At 42.4% G+C, this 20255-nt stretch overlaps 1 protein-coding gene and 1 pseudogene across 1 annotated transcript in view; both read left to right on the top strand.

Annotated features, from left to right (window-relative positions):
• Positions 1-20255, top strand: part of LOC122726597 (serine/threonine-protein kinase TNNI3K-like) — a 329911-nt gene that overhangs the window by 172615 nt on the left and 137041 nt on the right.
• Positions 6932-7225, top strand: LOC122726599 (annotated as a pseudogene).

Here is a 20255-nt window from a genome sequence, read left to right as displayed (position 1 = left end):
TTAGCCACACCTGGTCTGCCCTGTTAAACCTAGTTTAAACTTGGCCTACCCTGAGGAGTGTCCTCAGAGGCTGTGGACTGTGTCATCACCAGAGGGCCAGTCTCAGCCACACAACTTGAAGGGCTTCCCCTTTGGGGGAGGGAGAAAAAGGTAGAAAAAGGGACCCCCAACAAGAAGTGGCTCACTCTTGTCTTGGAGGAGCTTTCAGAGCCAACTGGAGACAGGCTAAAGAGCTGACTCTCATAGAAATGATGAACCCCTGGTGGTGAGTTAATAAAATCCAGCTCTTTGAATTAGCTGAGATGGAAGCAAGTTTGGGGATTGTATAGGCCTTTGCTAGAGTTAGGAAGATTATCCATTTTCTTCTTTCCCTATTCCCTTCATTAATTTCACCTTTGCTGTGTATTTTATTCCTGTTATTAAAACCTGATCTGTTTGTGGAAAAGAGGCTGTTAATCTCCTTTCTTATTAGGCTGGGAGAAATAACTAAAAAGGCAGTTTGGAGGGGAGGAAACCTTGTACCTAGAGGTCCCTCATTATTTTCTCAACCCCAATATTTGGTGAGCCACCCAATTAACTCTCCTCATATTAAATTTAGACCCTACAAGAGGGATGTGACCACTCAAAAGTTTGGTCTAACTGACCTCACAGAAAAAAAAATGTAGGTAAATAATATGTGTTGTTCAGCATTCTGTTGGCATTGTTTTAAGGCTGTGAGTCATGGAATACCATAAATAATGAAAAAGTAACATTACTCAGAGGCCAGTAGAGAGCTTCAGGGAGAAATGGGGAGTTGACCAGACCCTGCTGTATGACAAATAAGGAACATTGAAGAAATGGAGGAATAATGTCATCAGGGAAATACGTGAATGAAAAGGAAGATAAGCTCTTCAGGTGTCCAAAGTAAGGGACAGCAGCTGCATCGCTGGCTTATTTACTATTTCAGGAGACATGGGTCTCCCATGGTAACCTTAGGGGAAGACATGGATGGACAAGAGGTGCACAAGATGAACAGATATAGGTGCCTTGTGATTAGCATCATTGAGGAAAACATCCAAATTCTAAGTTAATGGATCCATTTGAGAGTACCTACCTCAAAGATCTGTCTGTACTAAACATCAGATAAGAAATCATGGGTATAATTTTGCAGAATTGTATGTACAATAGCAATGCCAGTCATTATTGCTAGTTTCTACCATAATGGTCTCAGTCCTCATTCTTTTATTGATTCTGCCACTGCCCTTACATTTCAGTGTGTTGCCTGTGAACAGTGGCCCACTACACCTTATCAATGCAGTCTCAAATGATTGTACAGGAAGCTCAGAGGGGGTCAAATTAAAAACAACTAGCCATGGGGAGCTGATAATTCCTTGAAGAAAGACTTCAGAGTTGTCCATGGGTGGGGTAATCCTCCTTGCAGGAAAGATGGCTGAGAACAATACTAAGAGTTTCAGGTATCCTAAATCTTGTATAAAAGGGTAACCCTTAATAGATGCATTGTCTTTTCATGGGCCAGGCTTGGAGAGAAACTCCTTTGGTCATCATTCCTCCAGTCATCAATGAACTACTCCTCTTCCAATGTTGGCCTTCCTAATGGAGACTCCCTCATCATTTCCACCCTTGACTCATCTGGTCCTTGGCTCTTTTTGTCTTGTTTTGACATCATAAGTGGGGACAGCATGAGACCAAGACCCATTAGATTGGTATAGATGATATCCCTTATATACTCATATGTAAATTCCTTAGGATGATGGTGTAATGATTGGAATGATGCCACCTACTGGAGACTTACTATAGGAAAGCTTCCACCATGAAGAAAATGCCTCAGAGGGCAAGGCCATGTGGCTTTTCCTTGGGGTCAGGAAGTGACGTTTGCTCATGGATGCTGTCTATCAGGCTACCAGCCAATCAACTTGAGGAGCCTCCTATTTTCCGGGAGGGAAACAGGAAGAGGAAAGAGGGCCTGTGCGGAGAGCTCTCTCTCTTTGGCTTCCTGACTGAAGGTGGTGGTGGTGGCAGAGGACTTCACAGGAAATTTGAAGAAAGATAGGAATGCCAGGCTGTTGGAATTCTGTTCTCAATCTTTCTTTCTATTTTTCATAAACCCTTAAAAAACTAAACTCGTTTTTATCAGTGATTTTAGTCAGTTTCCCCAAAACTGGGGGGAACAGATTAGATTCCACATTTAGAATCTTAAATCACACAATGGTTTATACGTGGTAGGGACTTATTAAACTGGTTGTTGAATTGGATTGAACTGAAATGTCTTTCACAAGCTACCCACTTTATGTTCATTATTTTGTACAATGGGAAAACACAGTGAACTGGCACTCTAACCATAAGGAGAGGCAGAGCAGTGCAGTGGAAGGAGACCTTTGTGGATATTGTAGGAGTTAGAGGAGCAGATCAAAGAGAAGGCATTTGTCCTCAAGGACTATGGGCAAAGGGGAAAGCTGGAAGTCTTCTGAGGACTCATTTTCAGAGGGAAGGGAAGGGCGATGAGGAGGTGGGAGGGCAGGAGACCATCTTCTGTGGAATCACATAGAGAAAATCCTTGAAGGCCTTTGGGACATAGGTTTTTTGCATTGTTTGGTCATGGAACTTTTAGCTCATTCTTTTAACAGGGCAGTGCAATCAAGTCTACAAGTGGATATTGAAGAAAAGTTTGTCAGGGAAGGAGAAAGAGAATGTTCCAGCATGTCCTTTGGGAGATAAAAGGGAATGGGAAAGTGGGGAATGATTAATGAGGGCAGTGCACCAGGAGCAGAGCAGGGGCAGTCTGAAATCTATAGGCAAGCAAGGAGATAGGAGAGGGAAGCCAATTAGAAGGAGATGGGTAACATCTGGGAGTCTTGCAGTATGAAAGGAAAGGGACTGGAGCTGTCTTGGGAGTGGGATGCTGAGGACAAAAAGAGCATCTTAAAAATCCCAAACTCAATTTTGTGCTTCTTTCCCTTCAGGATTGAAGATGAGCCTGAACCAAGCAGCAGGGGCTGGCTCACAGGGAGGAATCCAGTATTGGCAAAAGGCTTAGTTAAGGGCACCTCTCCTATGGGAGGTTTTCATCTCTAAAGGCAGTAAATACATACACACACAGACACATGGACACATATATTCTATTGGGTATAGATACATATATCCATACATGTACTATATATGTCTGCATGTATAGATCTGTATGGATATGTGTATATGTGTAACAGAGCTAATTATGTACATGAAGTTGGGTTGTTTTTTGTCACGATAATTATGTCCCCTTTGAAAAGTTCTTTGTGAGGGACCAAAGAAAAAGCCTTTTGTGTTGCATTCATATTGAGATGTAGAACATGGAAGAACAACAGCTCTGTATTGGTTTTCATACTTGCTGCCTCATCTAGTATTCCGTTATTCCTAAGTGAGGTCACATCTTTAATAGCACTATCGATGAAAGGGTGTCTGCCTATCTGCATTCTGCAACAAAAGGCGAGATGTATAAATAGGTGGGCATTGTCTGGCAAATTCTACAGTACAACCCTAAGGGAGGTAAAATGATGGGGATGGAGGTAAATAATCCATATTCCATGAAAACAGGTTTTGTTGAAAAAAATCTTTCAAGGGCCAGCAGCGAGGAATACTACCCCAGTACTGAAATCATTTTCATAAATGTTACCAGAGAGGCAATTGCTCAAATGTAATTCTCACATTAGGAGGTTAAGAGAGATAATAACAGCTTCACACAGGAAGAAAATAACAAAAGAAATAAGATGTCAAATATAATCAGATCCATCTTTTCCATATAAATTCTGGCCACAAAATTGCTCTGTAATTATTTCAAAACTCTAGTTAATTTCTCTCCCCTTTTTTTCTCTTCAGTACTGAATTCAGCAGTCCCCAGAGGTCTCTGGCTACATCTGCGTTTTTTGTCCTCACCAGAACATTTGCATGGGAGAAATCACTTTACATTGTGCCAGTTAAATCAGGCAGGTTTTACTGCTACAGCTAAAGGTGATGCTGAAAATTACATTGGGGCATCATTTCAAAGTTCAAATCTTCTTCCCCAAACTGTCAATGATAAAACCTGAGTTGATGCAGTGAAATATTTGGAGCATGCACCTCAAACATGAGTCCTTTCTTTTTTGTTTGTTTTCTTAAATGCTAGAAATTTCCTCTTCTGTTCTGACCTGGAGGAGGAGTGCGACCTTATAAGAGTGGTAGAGTAGAAAGGACGTGGGTGAGGGAGTTAGGATGTCAGGGTGGTACCCTCAGACCTAGCTCTGTGACTTTGGGAAGGCACTTCACCTCTGGGCCTCACATGTAAAATGAGGGGGTTAGAGTAGATGAGCCCTCACCTCTTGGCCATCCCCAAAGATCTCTAATGCTATAATTCGACATGGGAATTCAGCAATTGAGATTAAAGATATTCTTCAAGAGCTGGGAGCTAGGGGAATGGCTTGCTTGTCCTTGACTCTTCTCCCATGGGGGATCCACAATGTCCCCTTTTAGTGGTCACCGAGCCAATAGTCCTGTCAAAGTGAACCTGCCCCTTGTACATCCACAAGCCCAAGAAAACCCACTCTTCAAATGTATATAAGGTTAGAAGCTCCACAACAGTAATTTAAACTACAAACAAATGGAACATACCTGACCAAAAGAGCGCCATCACCTCCCAAAGCAGCCCATTCTATTTTTGGAAAGCCCCCCAGAACTGGTAACAAACAGTATCCACGTCTGATCTGTCCAATGCCCAATCTTGTTGAGATCTTTACTGTATCCTGGCACTATCTTAGCTATATCTGCCAGCTTACAGACACCTCTAAACGGGATGAGTTTGCCATCTAGGACCTTATTTAAGTCATCAAAAAAATGTCAGATAGCGCGAGGCCAAGCACAGATCTCTAGGGTGCCTCTTGCCATGGGGACATCGATTACTGTTACTTAAATTGCTATTTAAATCAAGTTGCTCAACCAATTCTAAAGCATTTTCATTATAGTGTTGTCTCTAGCCCACATCGCTACCGGTTAGCCACAAAACAGAATGTGATACTTATCAAATGTTTTGCTAACATCTAGACAAACTATTTCTCTAGTATTCCCTTTACCAGTTTTGTAAACATGTCATGAAAGGAAATAAGACTCTTCTGCTCTTGATGAAGTCCTCCTGACTCTATGTTCACCAATCACCTCTGGGATCCATTTGAGAATTGTCCCAGAAATGGAAGTCACACTTACTGGTGCATAGGTTAGACTCTGTGTGTGTATTCTTCTGTCTCTCCAACTCTGTCTCTCTGTCTGTATCTCCCTGTCTCTGTCTCTGTCTCTGACACACTCTCTCTCTCTCTCTCTATGTCTGTCTGTCTGTCTAACTCTTGTCTTTCTGTGTGTGTCTGGGTATCTCTCTGTCTCTGTCGATTTCTGTGTCTCTCTGTATCTCTGACTCTGCCTGCCTGTCCATCTCTCTCCTGGAACAACTTTTTACATTATTTAGTCTTGTAGTATCAGCCCTGTTTTCCATGATCTTTCACTGTGGTATGGGCCTTCCGGTTCTCTCAGCACTCAATGATAGAGTTCATTTGGTTCTGAGACTCGGATTTACCCAAGGCAGGTGAACACTCCCTTACTGTCTTCATACTTATCTGGAGCAATTTATCTTTTACCATTTCTTTTTTAATTTTTATTCTGTTGCCTTCGGTTCCAAGGCTGCCTCCTTGGCAGAAAAAAAACATAAGAAAAATAAAAAGGGAGCCACCCTGCCTTTGTTTCTAGTTACTTGTGATCAGACCTACCCCAAGCTCCCGTGTCTTTTCTGATTCTCCTTGTTCTTCCAATGTAGAACAAACATACTCTCAAACACATGCACATGTATGCACATAGAAACACACATGCGTGCATGTACACACACACACACACACACACACACAGAGTTTTATTGTCCTCAGCTTCCTTTGAGGCATCCAGTGGTACAGTGGATAAAGCCCTGGGCCTGGAGTCAGGAATATGAGTTCAAATCCAGCTCCAAATGATGTGTGCCCCTTGGCAAGTCACAGAACCTTGTTTGCCTCAAATCCCTCAGTTGTGGAAAGGGAATAATAATAATGTAAAAAGGAAATCAACTCCATGTCCCGGTACTATTGTGAGGCTCAAATGAGATCATATGGATTAAGTTCTTGGCACAGAGTAGGTGCTTCACAAAAGCTTGTCTTCTTGCTTCCCGCATTCCTGGTACTATCTTCACAGGTCAGCACCACCTTCTTATTATGCAAATGCTCATTTGGAGTCCGTCCTCAGACACCTCCCGTTTTACATCCTCATTCTCTGAGGGCGGGGGATGTCACGTGTAGGAGGGGAGCACCTCAGCATCTTCTCCTTCCCCTCGGCCTCTGCTTAGGTCATGTGGTTTTGGCCTCTCCATCCCATGTAGGTACATCCTCCCAACTCCTGGAGAAAATCATCCTAATAGCTCCAGAATCTAAAAGAGCAAAGGGAAGGGTCGGAAGTCCAGACCTGCTTCTCAGAGCCCAAGGAAAGGGACAGGAAACAAGGAGGGGCTGGGAGTGAAAGTGCCCTGTAATTCTCAGCACGTTGAAGCTCCGCTGAGAGCTGCTCTCTCCCCAGCTCGGTGTCTGACCTTCTGGACCGTCAAACCTATGTCTCAGCTGTCATGTCATTCTGAGACAGCGAGATGCCTCTGTGGCCTTCCCAGCCTGGAGTGTCCCGCCTCCAGGAGAGGCTGACCTCTTTTTGCCATCCGGGGTGAGAGGAGGAGGTAGGGAGGCCAGGAGTGCCTGGAAGTTGCTGAAAAGGGAGGCCGGTCATGATAGATGATGCAGAGAAATTTGCTTCAGTCAGTCAGTCCATCCAAAATCATTTATTAAACACTTACTATGTGCCGGCTATTGTGATAAAAGCTGGAGAGACAAAGAAAGGCAAAAACAGTGCCGGCAGCAGGAGGAAGATGACAAAGGGAACTTCTTCGTTTGGTAAGCGCCGGAATAAGAGGGACACTTTGTGCCCTCGTTGTGGTTCTAAGGCATACCATCTTCAGAAGTCAACCTGAAGCCAATGTGGATATCCTGCTAAACACAAGAGAAAGTATAATTGGAGTGCAAAGGCTAAGCGATGCACCACCACTGGTACCGGTGGAATGAGGCACCTAAAAATTGTCTTCCGCTGATTCAGGAATGCATTTCCTGAAGGAACAACACCTAAACCCAAGAGAGCAGCTGTTGCAGCATCTAGTTCATCTTGAGGATTCAACTGTTTGTTAAATGTCCTGAATCAAGAAAGTAAACAAACAAACACAAACCAACAGTCCTGCCCTTGACAGAGCCCACAGCTTTGAGAGTTGGGGGGGCATCCTGGATGTCTGAGATTCACTGTCACTGTAAGGCTCTTTACTTTAAGCTGAAATTAGAATTAGGAAGACCCCGCTTCACTTACTGCTTTGGCCACGTTTTTACAGGCATTTATTAAGTCTCTCTATGTTTCAGTCACTCTGCTAAGTGCTCCTTTCCAAATATTATCTCATTTGATCCTCACAACAACTGTGGGAGGCACATGTTATGATTATCCCCATTGTAGAGGTGAGAAAACTGAGGTTAAAATGGCTTGCGCAGGGTCACACAACTCTATTTGAACTCAGGGCTTCTCAAGTCCAGGACCTGAGCTCTGTGCATTGTGGTGCCCCCCCACCTGCTTCTTCCTAGCAGGGGGGTCCCTGATTAAATCACTTCTTTTCTCATCCCATTCTGGATCTAAATCTGTGAACTCACAATTGACTAAAACTTCTAATGCCTTTTTCATACAAACCTTTGTCTACTTTTGCCTCTCCTATAATGTGGTGAGGAAAGACATCATTTGAACCACATGTAAGACTTTACCTTTCTCCCCAGGAAATGTCACGTTATCCAAGTAGTCAGCCTCATGCGGGCCCCTCAGATCCCGCCCTTGTGCCCTGACATTCTGGCATTCCCTCCCAGATTGCCAAATTTCTGACTGCACCCCAACCCCTCCCCCTCAGAAAGGGCAGATCTTAGCACATTTCATACTCTCACAAACACGGTTTTCAGAAGCGAACCCCATAGCCCTGGATTCTCTATCAATTATTAATTGCTCCCACCACCATGGACTCCTAAACCCAGAAAACTAACTTCTTTATTCTGTCTGCTTTGACTAACAAATCCAAAGCTCTCAGACCCACAACTCCATGGGAAGCAAAGCCATTCTCTTCTCCCCCAGAAGTCTGTATTTATGAAGCTCTTCAGACCAAGGACACCATTTGACATTCAACTTGTCAGCTTCCTTGTAAAGAAAGAAATAAATTGGCATGACCATTGAACTTTTGTACAGAACTTATTTTCCCAGGCACTGATGTCCCTGAATTAGAAAAATACTCTTGATCTTTATAGCAAAATGTAGATCATATTATACATGAAAAAATGATAAACTAGAGAAAGATGCCTTCTGTGGAAGAATTCGGTGCTGTCAGGAGAACACAGGGTCAGATTAGAGCCTCCATCAACTTTGATTCATTTTTCTTTTTGTCTTGGCTTGTGGTAGGTTATGTATCAATATCCTCTTGATTAAGATTTCACATTTAAAAACAATTCCCTACAGAATTCTGAAAACAAGCATCAGTGTTGACCCATTAAAGGTCAAGCCAGCATTGATTAAGCACTGGAGAGATGGTAATAATATAATAATTAACACTTTAGAAAGTACCCACCATGTGCCAGTCGCTGTACTGTGATCTTCCCAACAACCCTGAGCTATAAGTGCTATTATTATTCTCATTCGACAGATCAGGGAACAGAGGCTAAGCCACCTGCCCAGAGTCACATAGCTACCAAGTGTATGAGGTCATATTTGAACTCAGATCTTCCCGACTCTATGCACTACCTCGCTGCCCACAAAGAAAGACAAAAGTAGACCTTGCCCTCAAGATCCAATGGGCAGGATCGCTTGTCCACCAATAGGCAAATGCAAGATAAATACCCAGTAGATGGAAGGGAGACCAGGAAAGGTCTTCAGGAGCGGGACCACAGCATATTAAGCCTGGAAAAAACCTATGAATGTATTTAATCCATTGCCTTTGTTTGACAGTTGTGGACAGAAATCCAGAGAGAGGGGAAGGGCGGCCTCATCCCCAGGGGCTACTCTCTCTAAAGATGCTGTTGTTATTGTGTACCCATTTCCATGTTTTAAATATAAGCATGGCTTTCCATTGAGTGACCTCTATCCCTCCCCTTTATTTCATTTGGGGAGATTAGCCCTATTTCATGGGGATTTCTTGTCAGATGTCCCCTCTGCTGCATGTCCCCATGTTGTGTCACTGTAGATTCCCAAGGGTCAGTCTACACCAAGTTGCTGGCGCTGTCACAAAATAATAAAGCCTTGCATCCTGATAATAACCAAACCCTTTAAATAGTCCAGAAAAGACCTGTGGGGGGAGCAAGACTGATTCAGATTCTAAGCTCTAGAATGTGTCTTTCTGCCCATCATCCCTGGCACAGAGCTGAATACCATGTAGAGCCTGTGTAAGTAAAGTCAAAATAAGAGCAATTTGGTTTCCATTCCATTGTGGCCGGTGAATGGAGGGGAGATACGAGGCTTCTTCTGCTTGCTCCTTCTAGGAACAGAAGTCAGAGCAATGAGCAGATGTTGCAAAGAATGAAATTTATATTTAATGACAGGAAAATCTTCCTCATAATAAGAGTGATTTCCAAGGGGAGGGGCTTCATGGGGAGGGAACAAGGGGGTATGCTCCTTTCATAGGTCTCAAAGCAAAAGATCAGGGGCCATTTAATTGGCGTGAGGCAGAGGGGATGTTTTTCAGACCAACATGGTTATTCAGGACTCTTTCAGCTTGGAAATCCAATTATTCCTTTTTTTAGTCCACAGAGTCTTAATCTTCCTTTAAAAAAGAAAAAAAAACACCTCAATAACTATATTTCAATGTAATTGATTTCCTTTGTCTTCCCATAAATTTTATTTCATATATTTTTTAAATGTTCAGTGATTCTGAGAAGGTGTCTATAAGGCTTCCCCAGCTTGACAGTCAGGTTCATGCCACAAACAAGGTTGAGAATCCCGTCCCTCATCACATAAGAAAAGGCATTTCTGCTTGTGAAGGTAGTGGTGAGACCGTTTGCAGTGAACTATGCCGATGAAACGGAGGAGATTATTGAGTTTATATATGACCATCCTAATTTTATTTCAACAGATACAGTTTATCATATCAATAACCAGCAAGTTCTCAGCATCAATCCCCTGCTTTTGTAGGCTGTTAGTATAATATAAAATGCATTTCTCGGCAAGATAAGTACAAGTTAGGCACACTGATTGATTTACACTTATAGAACACAAAATGGACAATGGGAATAGAAAAGTTGGCAAAATGATTAGAAAACTATGAGGGAGTTTGTTTTAAGTCAAACAGTGTAAAAGATGGGCAATGAATTTGCACAATTCCAGGTAGTTTTGGTGGGGGACAGAACAGAAAATATAAGCTTACCAGAACAAAGTTCCCAACTATTGGACATGGTGAATAATAGCATGGTGCATAGAGAAGTGTCCTGGGAGTAAGAAAACCTTCATTCAAGGGCTATTTCTGACATATCTTGGCAAAGGCATCTCAGAAGAGTCATGTAAGCTCCCTGTGTGAGCTGGGAAACTCACTAAGACTATACAACTTGACAAATGAGTGATGATATGCATTGGTAGAGCACAGTTCCTTACCAGCAGTCCCCTGTGAAAATCAAATTCCAGACCTGGACCACCTTCCCCCCTCCCCAAATCATGTTTTATTCTTCCTTATTATGACGTCCTTCTCATTCTAACTTGGTATGGGAACATAGGTTTTCAGCTCAACTATTTAGAAATCCTTTGGCCATTTGGAAGTCTTTTCCAACCCAAACGAAGCACTTGCCATCAATTTCCCAATTTCAATATTCCATTTCCCATCTCCATGCATTTGCAGAAAGCATTCTTTGTGCCTGCCATGCTTTCCTTTCTCATCTCCAAATCTTGTGATCTTTGTATTCCTGAAACTTCCTTAGGCTTCCTCTGTGAAGCCTTCATAGATACCCCTGGTAATCAGCAATCCGGACCACCCCCCTTTCCAGTCTACTTATCTGGGAGTTGAGAAGAGCGTGAATCTTTCTGCACAGAATCCTCCTGGTCTTTGTAGCCTTAATTCCTAGAAGAAAGTCTAATGCATAGTAGGCACTCAGTAGAGCTAATAAGCATGATAAAAGAGCTATCAAGCATTTGAGTGGAAGTAGATGTTTATATGTATCAGGAAGATGTAAGAATACTGTGAGCACTGAATAGGGCCAGAGAGTGTTAGCACAGACTCTTCTTTTGCAGATGAGGAAACAAGCCTAGACAGATTCAAGCAAAGGCTGGAAGACGAGTGCCCAGAGTTCCTTTCAGGCACCACGTTCTATGTTATTGCAGGGCTATGGCCAGTCAGTCCAGTGAATGATGCCACTGCCCAAGCAGCGCCATCATGCAGGCACATAGATGGGTGGCTTCATGCCTATTCTCTGGGCACTGCCCATAACTCCCTGCCATTATAGGAAGGCTGTGGGGTGCAATTCCTCCTCCCAGAGTGTGTCTGCTCATTTACCTGCTTCACCCCAGCACAGTGTCAGCTCCTCGAAGGTAGGGATTTTTAAACTTTTTGACTTGGTCGCTTCTTGCTCAGCACAGTGACTGGTGCAGAGTATGGGGCTTCATAAATACTTATTGGATTTAATGGATGGGGCACAAACTGATAGCCATAAAATGAGTCATGTCCATTGCCAGTATTGTCTTTGGGAAGAGGCATTACAGATATCATGACAGGAGTTATTTGGGGGATAAAACCAACTCTTCTCCCTTTCCTAGACCACAATTCTGCATATCTTTTGACTATAGAGTTGACAGGAAACCAGGCTGTTTAGAATCTAGTCAATAAATAGTAATGACTTTAAGCCCAGAAGCTGCATGAGAGAGAATCAATTTGGAGTCAGAGGAACTGGGCTCAAATACCACATCTGTCACTTACCACCAGGTGACCTTGGCCCAGTCACTTAACCCATCCTGGCCTTGTTTCCTCATCTGTAGGATAAATGGGTTGGACTAGTTGACATCTAAGGTCCTTTTTAGCTCTAACTGTGTGATCCCAAATCATAACATTGCCATTTTTACCTATGGGACCTTGGAAAGCTCACTCCTCTGAAACTCCACTTGCTTATCTAGAAAATGGGAAGACTAAGATAGGTGATCTCAAAGGGTCCTTCTACCTTTGTATTTATGATCCTATCATTTAAAACACATTAACCTGGGGAAGAGTTTTAGCTTAGTATGAACTTTGAAATCCATCAGAAATGACTTCTACAAATTGAAATTCTCAACAGCACACTGCTAAACAGGTAGACACACCCCATCCTGGGAATAAGATAACATTAGATTACAAACCACTTCTTCTAGACCCTGCTGGGCATATACTGACATGAGGTCTTATGGCTTCCTAGGTTCGTCTGAAGGAGACACAGAGAAAGGGACGGAAAAACAGAGAGGAGAGGTATTCGGGAGACACAGAATGAGGGATGGATAGATGACTAGATAGGAAGATAGATGATAGATATAGATGTTCAATGGATAAATAATAGATACACATGTACATGGCAGGGGGTGAAATAAAGAGGGAGAAGGCTGTTGCCTGTCTCTTGGCTAGCAGAAATAAAGAGTCCTGTGAGCATGTTTTTAAAGCATTTTTACCACTAAGTGAGAGGCAATACAATATAATGGACACAGTCAGGTTTAATCAGGAAGACTTGGTTTCAAATCCTGCCTCTGACATTTGCTATCTGACAGTAGAAAAATCACATGATAATAACTACAGCTAATTCTTTCTTAGGATTATCATGAATATTTTTAAATAAAATAGCTTGTATACAGTGCCACATAAATGTCAGCTATCTTACTTCCAGCTGAGTCAGATCAAGCGTAATAATCTCTCTTGTCTTCCCCTCTGAGATCCTGTCTGAGTCTAGTTATTTCCATGGTGTCTCATCTGATTAGAATGTGAGCTCCTTCAAGAGTGGATTGTTTTTAACTTTCTTTGTATCCCCAGCACTTAAACACAGTACATGGCACACGATAACTAGGGAATCGATGCTTTTTGATGGATAGAATCTCCTCAGAAATGCAAGGAAAGGGCACAAGCCTTTCTAGAGCACTTAACCACATATATGTCAGGCCTCCTTGGCATCCCAAACCAGATCTGAGGGTTTGGGGGAGCACTGCCTCTTTTAGGAAAACATTTCAAATCCTGAAAACCTGTCCTAGCAACAGAAAGCTGTGTCTTTATCTGGTCATGTGGCCTCTTTTGTTCCCTTTCCTCTGGCCCATTTTCCTCCTAGGAGTTCCACATTAGGCAGGTGTGTTATTGTGCCCTTGTCCCACAGGTTAGCAAAGAACCAGATGTCATCATGATGCTGTCCAGGGTCCTGAACAACAGAGTCCCTCTGTGTGTAGTTACCACCTCCCCCCCAATCAAGGGTCAGCATTCTGACTCCTCACCAGTCTGGCTCCCAGGCACTTTTCTTGAGCAGGGTAACCTGAGATCCCAAATTGGACTCTGGAGCTTGGTCAGCACAAAGGCCACAAAGTCACTTAAGTCTGTCTATCAAGCTAATAGCTCCTGGTGAGGAGCCATCTCCACCTCTCCAAATCCAATAGCAACTGGGTGACAGTGGTTAAAGTACTGTGAGGCAGCCAGTCATACAGTGGTGACAGTGCTGGGCCTGAGTCCTCAGACACTTCCTAGTTGTGTGAACCTGGACAAGTCACTTTATTACCCTGTGCCTCAGTTGCCTTATCCTTTAAAAGACAATGGGGGGGGGCGGCTAGGTGGCGCAGTGGATAAAGCACCAGCCCTGGATTCAGGAGTACCTGAGTTCAAATCCGGCCTCAGACACTTGACACTTACTAACTGTGTGACCCTGGGCAAGTCACTTAACCCCCATTGCCCTGAAAAAAAAAGACAATGGGGATGATAATAGCATAATACCTCACAGGGGCATTATGATGGTTAAATGAGTTAACACATTGTTACAATTAAAAAGGCTCAGAGAAAGTTTCTGGATAATTTAATCATTTTGTTAATAAGGCCAGCACATTATTATCTCAAAGAAAGTATACCTTGTTCAATGAGTGGGCTGAGTGACCCCTCCATGGACCAAGAGGTTTTCCTATCTACACAAAAAGATCTGTCTTTGCTCAAGCTTGAGTAGAATACAATGAGCTCCCCCCACCTTTAATTCCTTTCAAGCTTGGGGTGGGTTTGACCAAGATGAAGAGCTTCAACCCAATCTCATTTCAAGGAAGAAGAGGGAAATCCCTGAATCTCCCCGAGATATCAGTAATTAATCATCATGTATCACACCTGCTTTATATGTATTTGTTTGCACGGTGTCTCCTCCATGGGGTTGTGAGCTCTTTGAGGGCTGGGACTGTCATTCGCCTCCTTTTGCATCACCATTGCTTAGCACACAGTAGGTGCTAAATGAATGTTTATCGAATTAAACTGAATCTCTCACCCTCAGATTCTTTCTCAATAAAATGGGCATAATCGCAGCACTTCCCTCAGAAGGCTGCTAGGAGGACTGAATGAGACAACGGGTGTGAAGTGGTTTGCAGGCTTTCAAATGCTACAAAAACACAGGCTTTTGGGAGTAGTGGAATCCCTATTGGTGGGGACAGAGCTTATGACCTGGCTTGGGGGCTAGCTCACCCAAAGAATCAGCAGGCTCACAGAAAATCTTGTACAAAAGAGAGATTTGTTATGAGGGAGGAATGCATGGCCAGGAGAGAGTTGTGATGGAGACTGTCACTTCCAAAAGAAGGAGAGTTGGCCATTTGTACAGTTTCAGATGAAGAAGGCTCTATGCCCAAAGTGATGCGATTGAAAAAAAACTACCAAGGAGGGGCCTTGGTAGAGGGATCGGGGTTTGAGTAATGTGCGCATCTTGCTGACGTGCAGGTATGGAACTTGCATGTCATCTATGTTCCTTGCAGACCTTGATATGTTTGTTGGTGTTTGCATCATAGGAAGAAAGGTCTCTAAAATTCTGGGGTCTATGTGACCCTGGTCTATGTGTATGTCAACATCACATTCCTGAGGTGGCAAACAGGGATTGTTTCTCATTTCTGGAATCTTTAGTTTTGTGTCTAAAGTTTTAGCATTGTTTTTCACTTCTGCTGAAGTTTAAGGCCTCTAAGTTTCTTGGGGTCTTGCAGCCCACCACACTATCATCCTTAAAGGCTCATCTCGGGTACTACTGCTAGTGCCTCCCATTCCCCATGTGCTCTGTAGATATGCTTTATGTTTACTTATACATAAAATGACATTTTTCCAGAGGTAGTTTAGACTTCCCAAAGACACAGCTGGTTTCATTTGTGCCTATTTCCTTAGCACCTGGCATGTACTAGGTGCTTCATAAATGACTGTTGATTGATTGGTTGAGTCACTTAAACAAACAAAAAACTCAGCCTTATTCTTAAAGATATAACCTATTTTTTTCTGCCTCTTACAATTACTGCCTGTGGAGACTCCACAGGAAGAGAAAATATTAGTATTTTCATTTTCTCTGGAATCGGAAAGGTTTGTGTATGGCCACGATTGGCACTTTAGGAAAGCCATGGATGAGATGGAGCATGGAAAGACTCTGGAGCACCACTAAGCTGTAGAAGGGCCTTTGTAGGGTCAGTGCAGGGATTTGATACATTTAGAACAGGGGAAAGCGAAATCGCCTCGGGAGAGGTCAGGTCAGCTTCCTTCTGGGTGAGAAGGGAGTGTCGGCAGAACAAGGAGGAAATCGCTCTGTGTCAGTGAGGCTTTGGGACACACCTATCCCAAGGTGGAATGGGTGGCCTTAGCAGGCAGGGAACCCCTCAGAAGAGGACTCTGAAGCCACTGCTCAGATACATACTAGAGAAGATCCTTTTCTAACTTTATTTTGGATGGCATGGCCTTGGAGGCCCCTGTTGGCTCTGAAATCCTGGGATTCTGCATGACTTTGGCAAGTCAACACCAAGCAAGTATATTTTTTTTATTTTGACATATAAAACATATATTTTTCCTACTCATCCAGTCCCCCTTTTGGATGCCTGTAATGATAATAATTTTAGCTGATACTTGTATATAGTGCTTTGAGATTTACAATGCAATTCACATGTACTATTTCATTTGAACCCGGCAGGATCATGTATTGAATGATAGAATTTTTAAAGATGGAAGTGATCTTGGGGATCCTTAACTTGGGGCCCTTGAACTTGATCTTTAAATATTTAGATCACTGAACAGTGGTCATTGGTTTCCTGTGCAATCTTTATGTCTTTAAAGACAATATTCTGACATGGGACTCATGGGCCTCTCCAGACTGCCAGAAGACTTTGACCCTCTGTCTCTGCCTCTCTTTGTTTATGTCTCTCTGTCTCTGTCTCTTTCATACATGGGCGCATGCGCGAGCGCACACACACATGAACTTCAATCTATCCCATCCTACTATGTTCTGGGCACTGTGTTAAGTACTCTGCATGCAATCAAATTTTGCTGCTAGGGAAACTGAGGCATGAAGAAGATAAATAACATGTCCCAGGTCCTGTAGCTAATTAGTCTCAGAGTCAGGACCAGAACTAGATAAGTTGACTTGACCCCATAGTCTCTCAACTAAACCAGGCTTCCAGGCTTGTAGTCAGGAGGACTCAGAGCCCCACTTGTGACACATTCATAGTGGAGAGAGAGCTACACACCATACCTTTCCTATAAGGAAGATAGGTTCATCTTGCCTCTGTAATTTTTGTAAGGTAACAGTCTCTTGCTTATTGAGGAATGGGAAATATATTATGATCTAATAAGAGGCAAAATGGTCTAATGTATAGAGAGTCAGTCTTGGAGCCAGGAACATTTGGGTTCAAGCCCTGCCACTGAGGGAGGTGGAGAGACTCTGGGAAGCTCTCAAAAACCAGTGCAAAACGCCCTGTACCAATGAAATACCCAATCCATTCTCTATCGTCCTCCTCATCTCCATTTAACAAAACAAGGTAGTCGCTTATTTTTATATATTCAGCACTTAATCTGAACTTGTACTGCATTGCATCTGATCTCATCTGAAGGAGTGCTATTCTAAGGCCAGACTTTTGAAAAGCATGGTTTTCTTCAAAGTATGCCTGCCCTTGCATCCGAGAAGCCACTGGAGAAGGCCAAAGCCTGGAAGGGAAAACCACCCCCACCAAAACTAATGTTCTTGGTGTGTTCTTTGATTTAGTGTGTAGCAGCCAAGCGGAAAAGGGTGAGAGAGAATTGAGATTTATTTTGTGAATCTCAAATGGTGTTCTTGGGGGGCCTCTTCAAATGAGAAATACCTCAGCAAACTATGACAGCCTGAGCCTGCCTTTGGCTGGTTAAGCCAACAGTGTCAAATGTACTGATTTCGCCCAGTGCTAAGACTTGCCTTAGGATGATGAAGAATATGGTTGGGAAGAAATCATTTCTCTCTTTGTCAAGCATTGGAGCAGGAGGTGTGTGTGTGTGTGTGTGTGTTGCTTGAGCACATATGTACAAAAATAACCTCAGAAGAAGGAATGTAGATTGATCAAAGAGAATATATTCCCAAATGTATGAAAATATAAAGGATCTCCTATTTCATCAGCCTAGGGAATCCTCCTCAATGCAAATAATGATTTGCTTATCACTTAGCGATTAAGTCCCAGAGAGTTGCTTGAAGCACATAGCAGTTAAAATATTACCCAAGGTTACACAACCAACCAGGGTCAGAGAGATAATTTGAATATGGATCTTCCTGATGCCAGTATCAGCACTCTTTCCATTCTTCCCCTATGATCCATCCATATTATGGGAAAAATGATAACTAACATTTATATAAAGCTTTAAATCTTGCAAAGGGAGATATAGATATACAATCTCACTATGTATTTAAAAATTATGCCTATCTAATCTAGATGTATGTATATATTTCTGAACATCCACACACCCATTGAGGGCCCCACTGAGGGCTAAGTTTTAGGATCTGGAAAGAATGAATGTTTTCCTACATTTCAATTCTATATCATAAAACTCAACTAAGACCCTGGCAGTCTTCATAGAATCATCACCTTGATTAGACTTAGAGATTTTTGTCCTGGTGATTTTCTTTTTAGTTTTATACTTTTAAAAAACATTTTGGAAGACTTCTACATGAAAGAAAATGACCTGACCACTCCACTATTTTTAAGAACATACATTCCAGGTATCTGTATGGTTCTATTTAGAAACTAATTATTGCAATCATTGTCCATTTATGTTTCTGCTAACTGCAGATGTATCTAGATAAAAGCTTCATCCTAAAAGAAACCCATTAACTCTTACTCTCAGTCAGGACATCATGCAAGGTAGTATCCTTGGATTACAAATGTAGGTGTATCAACTCCAAGGCCTGTGTGAGGAGTAGGTGGATTTGTTCGATTCAACCACAGGGGCTGCTTCAAAGAAGAGTCCTACTGTCTGCTGCCTTCATCTCTGGGCACCTTATTTTGGAAAGGATGTTGAAAAGATGTAGATCTTCCAAAGGAAGGTGAGCAAGATGGTTGGTGAAATGCCATGAGTTCATGTTTTATGAGGACTCTTTGAGAGGAACTAGACATCCTTAGCCTGGAGAAGAGAAGACTTGGTAGCATTTATGATAGCTCTGTTCATGTATGTGAAGATCCAACATGAGGAAGAAAGATTAGATTTGTTCCACTTGTTATAAAGCATAAAATCAATCACAGTAAATGGAAATTACAAAGGGACAAATTTGGATTTGATGTCAGGAGAATGTGCTAAAAATTGCAATTGTCCCTAAATCTGTTGAGCTGTCTTAAGTGATAGTGATCTTCCCTCTCAATAGAGGTCTTCAAGTGGAGGTTAAAAAACCACTTGTTAGTCATGTTAAAGGGACAATTCCTTCTGGAAGTGTGGATGTGAGGACCACTATAGTTCCTTACAACTCTAAAACTCCACAATTCTGGGAATGATGGCTCTAAACATCTCCACCAATTTGTGTATTGTCAATGTCTGAAATTTCTCCATTCAAGTTTTACTCTTTCAATCCAATGGTATAAAATCCTTAGAGGGGCAATGAATCACTCTATAGTCACCTCAGTGTGCCCTAGCAGCCTTATAAAAGCATTGTTTCTGAAACCAAAGGACCTGGGTCCTCTGTCAAGGACCTGCCTCTTAGGAGGCTAGCTCTGTGACCTTGAACTAGGCATTGAAACTCCATGGTCTTTTGTTTCTTTGACTCTAGAGTGAGGGAATTACACCAGGTCATCTCTCCAAATGAATTTCTAGTTGAAAGAAATTGTAAGGAATGGAAAGGAGTATACTTACCTAAGAGAGAGAAAAAGATGCTATCAGAGACTAGGGGTGGTCAGGTGTGGGAGTGAGGGAGGTTCCTAAAAACGATAGTAGGAAAGTACAAACTCTACCTAGACCACAGTCATTTACTTGGGGTGCTTAAAATAACAGAGGTGAGATATATAGGCTTATTCCAGTTCTTGTTGGTATGAAAGTCCCCAGGAATACTTCTAGTGTCATCCTGCAGAGAATTCAAAGTCTAATTTCAACTGTATTGGGGTGCTTATCTGGATGGTGAGTTCACAAATGCCTGAGAAGCATCTTTTAGGGATGATGAGGTGAAAACAACCTCAGTATTAGCAGCCCTGATGGGAGTGAGTGATTTTTTTTTCTGTTCCACGGTCAAAGGCTATACCCAATATTAGAACCTAGATATACATACCATTGATCATAAAAAACTCAAGGGAGGGAAGAAAGATTGGTTAAGGGAGATACACTCCCAAATACAAAGATATTAAAGGACTTCCTATTTCATCTCCTTGAGAAATTCCCTTCAATTTCATTCAATATTTATCCATGATTTAGTAGCCTCCTGAAGCACCTAACAGTTACATGATTACACAGGGTCACAGCTAGCTAGTATCTGAGAAATAATATGAATACAGGTTTCCTGATGCCAATGCCAGCACTCCATCCATGCTGATGCCTCTATAACCCATCCCTACTATGAGAAAAATGATATCTAACATTTCTATAGGCCTTTAAGTGTGGCAAAGGCCTCCCCATATATTATCTTACTTTATCCTCACAAAAACTCTGTGAGGAAGCTGATTTTACTCTCTCATTTAGAGATGAAGAAGCTGAGACAAAAAAAAGTGTTACTTTCCCAGGG

This window comes from Dromiciops gliroides, chromosome 4 (assembly GCF_019393635.1).
Source record: "Dromiciops gliroides isolate mDroGli1 chromosome 4, mDroGli1.pri, whole genome shotgun sequence".
Classification (NCBI taxonomy): Eukaryota; Metazoa; Chordata; class Mammalia; order Microbiotheria; family Microbiotheriidae; genus Dromiciops; species Dromiciops gliroides.
The sequence above is the reverse complement of the archived record's forward strand: the minus strand, read 5'-3'. Positions and strand labels throughout refer to the sequence as shown.